Consider the following 12,528-nt stretch of genomic DNA (forward strand, 5'->3'; position numbering starts at 1 on the left):
TGTGAAATGTATGGCCCACTCTCGGCCTCTGGCAAACCAACAACACACCCTGTGCATATGATGATACCTGTGCCACAGCCCTGTCATCCATACCATCAATGCTGGGACAGGCTAATATGGTTCTACTGCATATGGTGACTGTACTACTGTGTACCACAGTACTGCAGTGTAACATGTTGTAAGGAGTAAAGTGTAATGCATATATGTCACATAATGTAGCCATCCAGCAATGATGCATTATAGCTATTAGTAACACTGGTTGATTGTGGTCTCTATAATGTTATCCATTTGTGTTGTAGGCGTACATGTGTCAGCACGAGGATGGTCTGCAGTCATATTCCACAACAGGGCATGGCACTGTGGTGACATAATGGCTGTGACATATCTGGGGTTCAGTTGAACATGTGTCACAGGTTAGTATAACAATTATTGCCTGTGCCACATGGACAGGTGACCCGCTTGGAGCATGTATGATCTGCAACCTGATGTAGACCCATCCCCATACATGCACACTGTTACTTGGCAACACTGGGACTAGACCCCTACCTAGGTATGTAATGATACTGAAGTGTGTGGTTTCCATTGCACACACTACACAGCATTTAGGGTGAGGTGTGTCCCAGGTTACATGTTACATGCAGAACATCTCCAGACATGTACAGTATGCTAATGGGGGATATAATGGGTGTATATGGACAATACATAGTGTGACATACCTTCATATACACATTAACAGACACATAGGCAGACACACATCCGAGACACCAGGGCCTATGGCTGCTAACTAACATAACTGTCTGTCCAATGTGTTACAGGTAGGCTGCACAAAGCACATGCATAGCTTGCCTGGAATGTGGTATCAGTTACCTGTATGGTTGATGGTGACAGCGGTAACCATAACGTGGTACATGGGACATATACTGGGTGTACCTTGGTGTAATGACAGTGTACACAGCACCCACATCCCCCAGTGGATATTGTACTCCCTGAAACCCATGATGACACTCTGATATACTCACCATCACACATTGGCCATGGCTGTGATACAACCCATTGTAGATCCCAGCAGTGGTACTACAAGGATATGCATCTAATACACATGCCACATGCATAGCAGGATGTTGCTTTGTCATATCTTACTGACGGGCAGCAACAACACTATCTGTACTACTGTGTGGCAATGGGTATTGTAATGGGTGTATGTGGCCTAGAGATGCTGTACCCTACAGATAAATGGACATTCACACATACACACACTTGCCAGAACACAATGGGTATCCCATGCCTATCAACATATTTTTACAATGCTGTTGTGATGTTACTGCAAGGCTCATGTAGCCGGTATGGAGAGGATCTTAACAGGGTACATGTAATATCCTATATAGCAGCAGCCACAACTGGCTATGCAAATGGGTGTTGTGGTGGTTGTGAAGGCCCTCTTGGAATTCCCATTTACAGGTGTGCTAACACACAGATACTGCTATACTCAGTCATGCACACGTACACATGTGTTAGTGCAGGGGTGCATCTCTGCAGGTGGTCATAGCTGTATACCTAGCTATTGTCCAAGGAGAGATGGGTTGTGTAAGTTTGTGTGTACAGTGGTATCCTGCCACTTGCCATGTTGAAGCAGGCAAGCCATCCACAGACACTACTGTGGTGACCCTCAGGGTGGAAGTGACATGCATCAGCCATTCTGCCAGGTGCCACCTGCACATGGCCACTGAGGTGATCAAGTTGATATGCACACAACATGCATTATAACACATGGTTAGTGCCTGTGATGGAGACCTGTACCCAAGCATGTTCAGTTGACTGTGGTAGTGTAGTCGAGTTACCCATGGCATATTGTGTATATGGGTGTTATCTCCAATATGTGCCAGTTCTTACACAGCTGGGCAGACATGTCAGTGTCAATCAAGCTTAGGATGCCTGTACATATCCCAGCAGGATACCTACCATCTGCACATCTGTACAGGGACTGACAGTCATCCACTTGGCAAGTAGCTATGCCGTAGGATGAATGTGTTGACAGATAAACATTTGACAACAATATGTATGCCATAACTACGTCAGGAGCCCTTGCTATCATGTGCTGTACAGAAGGTAGTCTACAGTTACATTCCACATGGATCATTACCCAGTAGAAGTTATATACTGTGACACTGCTCACAAACCAGGGATACAACAGGGAGGCCTCAGAGTCCAGTTATTCTTGCAGTTGTGCCTGTTGTCAGTACTACATTTGGCACTCTGCTCTTGCATGGGAAGGCACTGTCAACAGTAGTACCGCCATCATATACTACATGACAGTGTGACAGCACGTACCCTGGGCTACTACTCCTGTATGTAACAAAGTCACACAGATAACAGTGCTGTACAGGCCTCACATACATCTGTGTCCCAGACATGACACTCACACGCCTTGCTACCATAATGACAGCACACAGGTGCATGTATTGTACATGGCATTACATACACTTATTACAGATGTCATTACCCTGCTATGTTATCAGACTGGGTGGTTTGAACTAGTTACCAGGGCTAAGCCATGCTTAGCAGGTATCAACATTGCTGCCATATAACAGCTAACCTGATTTGCACACTGGTAAGCGAAGCCTACACTGTGTAAGCGCCCGTATGTTTATCAGTAGCTTAGCACTGCTTAGCTTTGAGCAAAACTGCACAAACGTGCTTAAAACTGCTCAAAACTGTCTTAGCCACTCTGTATCCGACAGCCCTTGTTCTGCTTAGCAACAAAATGAACAGCCCTTGCAGGTCTTGAACCCAGGACCCTGTACACTAAAGTCACAACACTTAACCACTACATCATGACTACTGTGAAGACAGCTGTTGTTTTTTCCAATATATATGTCAATACACATATTGATTAGTATTGAACAATTGCCTTTACTACCACAGTTGTGTGATACTTGTTATTAATATGACTGTTGCATCACATATGTTGTTTTAACATAATGTACACATAGCAGATACATACTGTGTGATACATCTGGGAGAGTATACACAACTGTAAGGTTTACACATGACAGAAATATAGATATATGCATATAATTGATTGATATATGTCTACATGTACATACACATGTATATTCATGCATATATCTGTATACACATCTCTATAGCTCAACATATATATGGGCATGCGTACATCTTTTCGTATGTGCATATATGTATATATATATATATATATATATATATATATATATATATATATATATATATATATATATAGGTATATAAGTATGCAAATCCCATGTGTATAGATATGCCCATTTATGTAGATATATATGTAGATACCGCTAACTATATGTGCATACAAATCTATTCTGATATACCTATTACTGTCAATATATATGTAGATGGATCTAGGACTATTGAACGAAAATATAATTGTACAAATCCACAATAACCGAACGCACTTTAACGAAAGCGCTTTCTCCAAAAAAGCGATTTCGTTAAAGTGTGTTAGAAAAAAAATAAAACAATAAATCTTTTATGCAAGGGGGCAAGCATCCCTGCACCTCCCGTGTCCCCCCTACTTTTATATTCTTGCTCCGAGGTCACACTACAGTGGGGAAAGGGAATTTTTCCTTAACCACACTGTAGTGCGACCGGCACAATGAGCATACTTATCTGAAAGTGCAGCTTTGGTGAACAGCACTTTCTGTTAAGTATGTTCGGTGATGTCTGCTTTGACAGAAAGTGCCATCAGGGATCTGTACAGATCCCATGTAGATATCCGTAAGTATATGTGCATATGTATCTCTATCTGTATATGTGTAAACATACATTGCTGTGTATATGTATATATCTGAGTGTTTATATATATATATATATATATATATATATATATATATATATATACTACATATACATATCTAGCTATGTATGTCGACATGTGTATGTGTATATATCTATATAGATATATGGATAATTATATATACATGTATGTCCACCTTATGCCCTGAACATGGAGTGGAGCCCTACCTCAGCCACAATAGTCCCAACCTTGTAATGCAAGGGGATGTCAGGTTTGTAGTGCAGGTATATATGTAGACTATTGCTACTGTGATAGGGGTTGCCTGCAGAGACATGTTGTGTGTGGGAGGTCACATCTGCTTTTACCATGTGCACCATTGGCTACTGACAGACATCCTAAGGACATCATATTACAGTACCACTGCTAACACAGTAATGGTCCTGTGGACTCCAGCAGACATATGGCCAGTAAATGTGGACAGTCTGACATACTCTAGTCAGTCCAGAGGTATACACAGAACCCCTTAGTGCAAGACATATAGACCAAGCCTGACAATGTGGATGTTAACAGCCATGTAGATTGGTATAACATGTAAATACTGGCATACATTTGCCCCCATAAGTTATGCATTCACACACCCCTGTCTGTCCTGCCACATAATAAACCATTGGTATAGATGTGCCATGGCCACATACTATCCACTAGTTAGTGACATACATTTGTACAGTATCCCACGGCTTTGTCTGACAGACATGACTGCTACGGTGGCCTGGCAGCAGTACATCTGGCAAGTATCTGGACATAACATCACACTGGGTGTGGACACTAAGCTGCTTGGCATGTAACAAAGCACTTTGCAGGCTACAGGCAGACTTCCACAACACTGGCCTACATTTCTTATGGGGGAATACACATGTACCTGCATATATAGCAGGCTCTAGAGGCATGTCACATCACAGCACAGAGTAACAGACACCTGTGTGAAAGTGCATAACCACAAACAATGTGAACACAGCCACAGCATCATATGGTAGCCAGCGTAATATTACAGTATATGGACTATCTGATCAATACCATCCTCATATGTGCCATTCACACACTAACCCTACATATACTAAGCCACTATACAGTGTGGTCTGATGCCTGTCTGTGGTATGGGACATGTGTATGTTTGGCCCTACAAACATGTAAGCTGATAGGGTAACATACAGTGGAGCAGCATGTAACATCAGATAGAACAGGACCAAGAACAATGACATCTACCACAGTCTGTACACAGGCCAAGGTACATATTCACAATACACACACTGTCGACAATCACCATAAGTACACAGACCTCAGTATTGTACACACAACCGCAGTATGCCCATGTTATGTCCTTAAAGAGAACCCCTACTATACATAACATGTGCTGCAGTCTGATATCCCACTGGCTTATCAGATATGTTGTCAATAAATTATGGTGTACAGGACATACACACCTCTTACTGCATGGCATATGTACACAGGTTGACAGAGTTGTGGCTGCAGGCACAAACACAGGGCCAATATTGACATGTTGCTGTGATAACCTCATACATTTACTGTTGTAACAGAATTTCTTGCAACATATGTCCTATGAGGGATATGAGGTCAGTAACTCTCATGTCTTTCACCATGTACTGTCTGCAATCCTCACACTATGCTTCTGCAATTCACAGATAGGTGCTCTGTAGGTAACACAAGAAACAAAAGGAACCACACACTGCCCAGTCTGCAGATGAACCTACAGATGGGGGTTTCCTCAGTAACATAGCACTGTCATGACAGGTATTAAAACATGTAGAACAGCCATATCCACACACACACCCTGTTAAACCAACATTACTCCAAATGCAGAATAGCAACACTTACATTCTGTAGTCATGTCAGGCACATCCCCATCCTGTATGTTGGCCTGTTTCCACAGCGGATGTTGTTAGAGGTAACTCCCCAGTCCATCTGTGATGTGGTTTGCCAAACAACAGATCTAGGTCCTGCTCACAGTGAATAAAAAGGCCCAACACCAACATGATGTTCCTAGATATTGGAGTGTGTTTCCATGCAGTTGGCTATGGGAATGTTACCACAACTGTTCCACATGCAGTCAGCTAGGCAAGGGCTGCATTTCGTGCAGAGGCCATCAGCTGATCATGAGAATCACTTCAAAACACATGCTGCTGCCTAAGCAAAGCTGGTGCAAGTCTTCACATCCACCAGCGAGGGAGTGAGAGAGGCAGACAGAGGCAAAGATAAGTCAGGGAGGGGTAGGAGAGTAAAACTTAAGCTTGTTTGTGTCACACACCTTCCAGTACAGGGTATCAAACCCCTGACTGACTATGTATTGCTATCACATGTCTATGCAGTTATTGGATGCGCCACATAGGTTACATATTGAGGAGCTCTCCAAATGTATATGTGATGGTGAGTGACATCTGAAACAGTGATATGGTAGCTAAACAGTAGGTGTAGTACACATGCCTGTCCGCATGAACAGGTGTCAGTGTCAACACAGCCACACTCTCTCAGGGACCCACACACATTGACACACTTGGCAGGGTCAGGAATACAACTCCTCACTAGTTAGTTTGCCACAATACAGTACCGTGCAGGTATCACATGCTCCACAGGGGTTATCCGGAGGTTATATGGGCAAAGGGAATGTGGAGGTGTCTGACATCAGACAGCATGCTTCAGTATGCTAATGGGGGTTGTAGTGAGTGTGAATGTGGTCATAAGCATCATACACCACACACACACAGACACAGGGTGCCAGTGCTGACATGCATGGGTGCATTGCTTCATGGGTGTGTAGTGGTCTACTGTGCCAGACGGCTATTAGGTGATGGGTATATTTTGGCATCAGGCCACATGACAATGGTCTGCAGTGTGGCTCAGGGGTGTAGTGTCTAGATTGGCCCACACAGGTAGGTACTGTATTCACCATCCAGTCACCTGGGTAACTATATGTGGCCATTGCTGTGCATTGCTTGTCATGTATGTGTTCTTTAGTCCATGACATGGACAGTTTCTGGGATGTGCACACATTCCACATGCATTTACAGTAACATGTGGAACTGTACCCAGGGTGTCTGGCCCATGTTGTGCACACAGATTGTTATCATCAGATGTGTCAGTCCTGGCCTCATGTGGTGGGAACTGGTAATGGACAGCAGGTTGACCCTGCACCTACATTGGTAGCATGATACAGGTACTCCCTGGTGTCAGTGGCATCTGTCCATGCAGGACATGTGTTTAAGGCATGGTATGTCCTTTGTGGGTCATATTTGATGGCACCACAGGTGTTGCAGGTGTCCAGTGGGAAACATAGTGTAGGTGCATTGTCTGCATGTACATGCCTATTGGACTGATGGACAGGTTTCCATGTCCTCTGTCATCCACTGCAATTACACCATGGTTAGTATCTGTGGGTAATATGCAGGGTACTACCAATATAGTGGTTGGTTGCCTAGGCAAGTGTGTTTATGTATGAGACATGGGTTGAGAGTGTTCTCTGGGTAATACAAGGGTTGCTAACTTTGTTCACCAGGCCTTGGTGTCACATGTAGGGGTATTTATTTGCACAGCAATAGAAATGAATGAGTAGAAAAATACTCACTTTATTAACAAAAATAATAAAACTTTCGGGAAATAACCCTTCTTCATTATTCAAACATTACATTAAAAATCACCATTTTTATATAAAATATCACATGACACAGCCACCAATGAAATTTTGGAAGTAATTAACATTTCAAAAATAATTAACATTAAAATTCAGATCTATTTACATTGCTATTTAACTTTAAAAATATTTAATGTTCATCACCGGGACTAAATAATATAATAACTGTCAAACCTGTCTTAATAGCAAGACAGAAGCAACATAAATGATGATCCATAAGTTTATGATGAACATTACATGTTTTAAAAGTAAAATGGCAATGTAAATCGATCTGAATTTTAATGTTAATTATTTTTAAAATGTTAATTACTTCTGAAGTTTCATTGGTGGCTGTGTCATGTGATATTTTATATAAAAATGGTGATTTTAATGTAATGTTTGAATACTGAAGAAGGGTTATTTCCTGAAAGCTTTATTATTTTTGTTAATAAAGTGAGCATTTTTCTACTCATTCATTTCTATTGCTGAGTTATGGTTACAATGTCTGATAGAATCAACTACAGGTGATCTGCTTCTTTGTATTTATTTGCATCCCAGCCTCTTGGCTATTTCACATCTGTTATCCCTGTAAGGTGGACATTGTGACATATACCAGGGCCACCATATAAGAAATATGCAAAACCCACTCCACAATGACAACAGTTGTTACACACTCACAGCCACCTCCACACAGGATACGAATGACAAACACAGACACACACCTGCCATGTCTGGGATTAGTACTCCTACCTAACTAGTTTATTACACTACAACACTACACAGTTATAGGATATGCCGTGGAGATTACTGGAGTACTCATTCCCCAAAGGTGTATTTCACAGTGAATGACATCAGCAGGCTTGCCAAAGTAGGGCACTTGAATTGTAGTGAGTGTGACTAGCCTAAAAAGTATTGCTCCCTACACAGATATAGAAGCACACTCACAAACATCAATGCTTGCCATGTGTGGGAATAGAAACCCTACCAGAGTGCAATACCGCACTACAGCATTACGCGGTTTTAGGATGCGCCACGGTGATTACTAGGCAACACCTTTCCCAAAGGTGTATTTCACAATGAATTACATCAGCAGCCTTGCCAAAGTAGGGAATTTAATCTGTAGTGTGTGACTAGCCTAAAATGCATCACTCCCTACACACACAAAGAAACACACATGCAAACATCCACACCTGCCATGTGTGGGACTAGAACCCCTACAAGAGTTCTATATCACACTACAGCATTACGCTGTTATAGGATGCATCACAGATATTACTGGGCTACACTTTTCCCAAAGGTGTATTCGACAGTGAGTGACATCAGCAGCCATGCAATAGTAGACAATTTGAATTGTAGTGAGTGTGTCTAGCATATTACACCATGGTTACTATCTGCGGGTAATATGCAGGGTACTACCAATATAGTGGTTGGTTGCCTAGGCAAGTGTGTTTGTGTATGAGACATGGGTTGAGAGTGTTCTCTGGGTAATACAAGGGTTGCTAACTTTGTTCACCAGGCCTTGGTGTCACATGTAGGGGTATTTATTTGCACAGCAATAGAAATGAATGAGTAGAAAAATACTCACTTTATTAACAAAAATAATAAAGCTTTCGGGAAATAACCCTTCTTCATTATTCAAACATTACATTAAAAATCACCATTTTTATATAAAATATCACATGACACAGCCACCAATGAAATTTTGGAAGTAATTAACATTTCAAAATTAATTAACATTAAAATTCAGATCTATTTACATTGCTATTTAACTTTTAAAATATTTAATGTTCATCACCGGGACTAAATAATATAATAACTGTCAAACCTGTCTTAATAGCAAGACAGAAGCAATATAAATGATGATCCATAAGTTTATGATGAACATTAAATGTTTTAAAAGTAAAATAGCAATGTAAATCGATCTGAATTTTAATGTTAATTATTTTTAAAATGTTAATTACTTCTGAAATTTCATTGGTGGCTGTGTCATGTGATATTTTATATAAAAATGGTGATTTTTAATGTAATGTTTGAATACTGAAGAAGGGTTATTTCCTGAAAGCTTTATTATTTTTGTTAATAAAGTGAGCATGTTTCTACTCATTCTTTTCTATTGCTGAGTTATGGTTACAATGTCTGATAGAATCAACTACAGGTGATCTGCTTCTTTGTATTTATTTGCACCCCAGCCTCTCGGCTATTTCACATCTGTTATCCCTGTAAGGTGGACATTGTGACATATACCAGGGCCACCATATAAGAAATATGCAAAACCCACTCCACAATGACAACAGTTGTTACACACTCACAGCCACCTCCACACAGGATACGAATGACAAATACAGACACACACCTGCCATGTCTGGGATTAGTACTCCTGGCTAACTAGTTTATTACACTACAGCACTACACAGTTATAGGATATGCCATGGAGATTACTGGAGTACTCATTCCCCAAAGGTGTATTTCACAGTGAATGACATCAGCAGGCTTGCCAAAGTAGGGCACTTGAATTGTAGTGAGTGTGACTAGCCTAAAAAGTATTGCTCCCTACACAGATATAGAAGCACACTCACAAACATCAACGCTTGCCATGTGTGGGAATAGAAACCCTACCAGAGTGCAATACCGCACTACAGCATTACGCGGTTTTAGGATGCGCCACGGCGATTACTAGGCAACACCTTTCCCAAAGGTGTATTTCACAATGAATTACATCAGCAGCCTTGCCAAAGTAGGGCATTTAATCTGTAGTGAGTGTGACTAGCCTAAAATGCATCACTCCCTACACACACAAAGAAACACACATGCAAACATCCACACCTGCCATGTGTGGGACTAGAACCCCTACAAGAGTTCTATATCACACTACAGCATTACGCTGTTATAGGATGCATCACAGCTATTACTGGGCTACACTTTTCCCAAAGGTGTATTCCACAGTGAATGACATCAGCAGCCATGCAATAGTAGGCAATTTGAATTGTAGTGAGTGTGTCTAGCATAAAAAGGCATTGCTCCCTACACATAGACACATAAACACAAAATACACACAGTTGCCATGTCTGGTATTAGAACTCCTACCTATCTATTTTATCACACTACAGCAGTACACAGTTATAGGATGTGACACAGAGATTACTGGGCTACATCTTTCCCAAAGGTGTATTTCACAGTGAATGACATCAGCAGCCTTGCCAAAGTAGGGCATTTGAATTGTTGAATTGTAATGAGTGTGACTAGCCTAAAAAGCATTGCTCCCTACATAGACAGACACACACACACACACACACACACACACACACACACACACACACACACACACACACACACACACACACACACAGTTGCCATATTTGGGATTAGAACTCCTACCTAATTAGTTTATAACACTACAGCATTATGCAGTTATTGGATGTGCCATGGAAATCACTTGGCTACACTTTTCCCAAAAGTGTATTTCACAGTGAATGACATCAGCAGCCTTGTCAATGTAGGGCATTTGAATTGTAGTGAACATGATGAGCCTGAAAAGCACTGCTCCCTACACAGACAGAGACACATACAGTTGCCATATCTGGGACTAGAGATCCTACATAACTACTTTATTACACTACAGCATTATGCAGTTTTAGGACGCGCCACAGAGATTACTGGGTTACTCCATTCCAAAAGGTGTATTTCAAAGTGGATGACCTCAGCAGGCTTGTCATAGTAGGGCTATGGGTAGGTCAGTGTGTGTGCATGGGCCATAACCCATTCATCTAGAGGTTGACGCACCACATGCGGACACACGCAGGGTTATATTCAGCAGGTACATGTATACAGCTGCTAGATGACTACTGCCTTGTACAGTCATGTTACACAGCTAGCACTTGCAACACATAGTCTATAATGCTGATGGATACAGGTGGCTAAAGTCTACAGTGAGGGACATTTGCACAACATGTGGTTGTAGCCATTTGGCTGTGTGCTGGGTGGGACAGGACTCATGATGGATGGTTCTTTGTCACAATCACTCTCTTCCACACATTTATGTATGTCTACATTTGGCTTATTATAGTGTGTTGTCCTTGGATATATGTGTGCATTCCTATCCACTGTGTGTGCAAAGCATGACTGGTGCATATGGAGGAGTGTATGCACTAACATCTGCAACTGTCAAATATGCATGGTCCACTGTAGTTTGTAGACATGGCCTTCATTTGTTTGTGTGTGAGAATGCCCAGTATGACCTTTCAGTATGTTATTGTCTGACATTGCCTTCATTCTCTAAGTGTGTGAGCATGCCCAGTATGCCCTTCTCTATTAAATGTGTGGATCCATTCCAGGTAGTTTGTACTCCAGTGCAGACCTTTGTGTTGTACACCTACAGGTAGCAAACTGTTTCTGCAGGGTATCCATAGATCATTTGGCAATATGAGAACAAACTGTGCAGGGGATAGTGTGTACTGTAGGTGATTCTGTATGTGCTGCTTTTGCTACGTGGTACTGCTGTTAGCAGAGATATTCAGACATGTGTACTGTTATACACTGTGATATTTTATGTCCTTATGTACTGTCAGGTGGACATTCTTGCTCACAGTGATGTCCTGGGGGAGAAGGGTGACTGCAGCTGTGTCCAGTATTGTGGGCAGATGCCAACATATTCATGGTAAGTTATGCCATTCTGGAGGGGGAGCTGTAGACACTTGCTGATGGGTCTGTGTATCCAGTTCAGCACCTTGGTACAGTGCTGGCAGAGGATCCCTTACTTGTACATCCATCAACATGACAGTATGGCCTTATCTTGCTGTGGCAATACCTCACAGCTGTACAGATTCACACAGGTTACCCAGAGCCAGGGGCCATGAGTCAGGACATTACCCCTATTGTGGTATACGGGTAGATATGTAGCCACCCATTTATGTGTTTTTAGCCAGGGATAGTGTGTGCACACAGCTGTGTGCCGGACCTTGCACATTCCATGCTGCCCATGCTCCCACCCCCCCCTCTATTATTCTATTCTCTTCCATACATTATGCATACATTCTCTGATACTTTCCCTAAGGTCATCACCTCA

This window comes from Protopterus annectens, chromosome 10.part0 (assembly GCF_019279795.1).
Source record: "Protopterus annectens isolate FY-2018-M chromosome 10.part0, PAN1.0, whole genome shotgun sequence".
In the NCBI taxonomy this organism is placed as follows: domain Eukaryota; kingdom Metazoa; phylum Chordata; order Ceratodontiformes; family Protopteridae; genus Protopterus; species Protopterus annectens.